This window comes from Euphorbia lathyris, chromosome 10 (assembly GCF_963576675.1).
Source record: "Euphorbia lathyris chromosome 10, ddEupLath1.1, whole genome shotgun sequence".
Taxonomy (NCBI): domain Eukaryota; kingdom Viridiplantae; phylum Streptophyta; class Magnoliopsida; order Malpighiales; family Euphorbiaceae; genus Euphorbia; species Euphorbia lathyris.
Window position 1 is genome coordinate 73,850,426 of NC_088919.1, and position 1,756 is coordinate 73,852,181.

At 36.4% G+C, this 1,756-nt stretch overlaps 1 non-coding gene across 1 annotated transcript; it reads left to right on the forward strand.

The window, feature by feature from the left end:
* Window positions 1–1,264: 1,264 nt before the first annotated feature.
* LOC136210074 (small nucleolar RNA R71) lies at window positions 1,265–1,371 on the forward strand. The gene has a single exon (XR_010677784.1). It is a non-coding gene; the product is annotated as a small nucleolar RNA R71 (small nucleolar RNA).
* The last annotated feature ends 385 nt before the right edge of the window (window positions 1,372–1,756 follow it).

Sequence of the window (1,756 nt, forward strand, 5' to 3'; positions counted from 1 at the left end):
AGATAATGGCATCAAGTTAATGCTTGCACCTAAATCACAAAGACAACTTGGGAATTCTATATCTCCCAATTTACACGGAATGGTAAAACATCCGGGATCCTTGAGTTTTGTGGGCAAATTGCTTGACACAATTGAACTACAATCTTCAGTTAGTGAAATGGATGAAATTCCTTCCCAACTGATTTTCTTTGAAATTAAATCTTTGAGGAATTTACCATAATTGGGAATTTGCGTAATTGCATCCATAAACGTTAAATTAATATGCAAATTCTTAAGTTTGTCTAAAAATGTTAAAAGTTGTTTGTCATAGTCCTTATTGCGGACTTTGTGTGGAAAAGGTGGTTTAGGTACAAAAGTTTTTGTACTAGAGTCAATTGGTGTATCTTTTTGGTTTAATGTATCTTCGTTGGACTTTGGTAAATCAGTTCCAGGTAAAGTTGAATTTCTGGGCATTTCCGGGCCTAAGTAATTTTTCCCTGAACGAAGAGTGATAGCCTTAACATGCTCTTTCGGATTTTCTTCCGTATGGCTTGGAAGACTTCCCTCTTTGCGGGATGGAATTGATTTAGCAAGTTGTCCAATTTGAATCTCCAAATTATGGATGCTAGATGATTGGTTTTTAATAAGCTGATCGAATTTATTCTCGATCCGTTTAAAACCATCGTCGTGATTACTTATTTTTCCGCTCATCGCATCAATGAATTTGTCGATTTTAGAAGATAAAGTGCTAATCGTATCTCTTGATTGATTTTGATAATTAAAAGTACGATTTTGATTAGCATTAACATTATTGTTATTATTATCTCTCCAGTTAAAGTTAGGATGATTTCTCCATCCAGGATTATATGTATTGGAATAAGGGTTATTATTTTGGTTTTGCCCTTGGACAAAATTTACCTGTTCAATTTCACTCATACCTTCGTAATCCACATCCGTTTGGATTGGTTGACCATTAGGATCACACGGTGCCATAAACCTATCAATTTTGTGCGGTAAGGCAGAAAACTGGGCTTGCAACATCACTACTGGATCAAGATTCACTATACCTTTAACTGATGATGTTGTTGAGGATGATGGTTTCGCTAATGGTACGTGTCCATGTTCCGCGGGCCACATACAGCTGTTGATTGCCATTTCCTCCAAAAGTTCTCTTGCTTGGGCAGATGTCTTCTTCATGAATAACCCTCCAGACATAGCGTCCAATGAACCTCTAGTTGTAGGATTTAGTCCATTATAAAATGTTTGCATTAAAAGTTCAGCGGGCAATTGGTGGTGTGGGCATAAACGTTGAAGTTCTTTAAAACGTTCCCAAGCCTCATAAAGAGTTTCATTATCATTTTGAGAAAAAGATGTTAACTCTTTAATGACTCTTGCGGTTTTTGCTAAAGGGAAAAATTTTGATAAAAATGCTTGGGCTAATTGCTCCCAAGTCTCAATTGATGCGGCTGGCATAGAAGTTAACCATTCTTTGGCTCGATCCTTCAAAGTAAAAGGAAAAAGGTGAAGTTTGATTGCTTCTGCAGTTACATCAGTAATTTTAAAAGTGTCACAAATTTCTAAGAAATTTGTCAAATGGGTATTAGGATTTTCGTTAGGTAACCCGTAAAATGTTACATTATTTTGCAACATATTAAGCAACGCAGGCTTAATTTCAAAATGATGTGCATTAATTTGGGGTCTAACTATACTATTTGTTACACCGGCCACTCCTGGCCTAGCGTAATCTATAAGTGTGGCCATAACTTCTGGCTTGGTA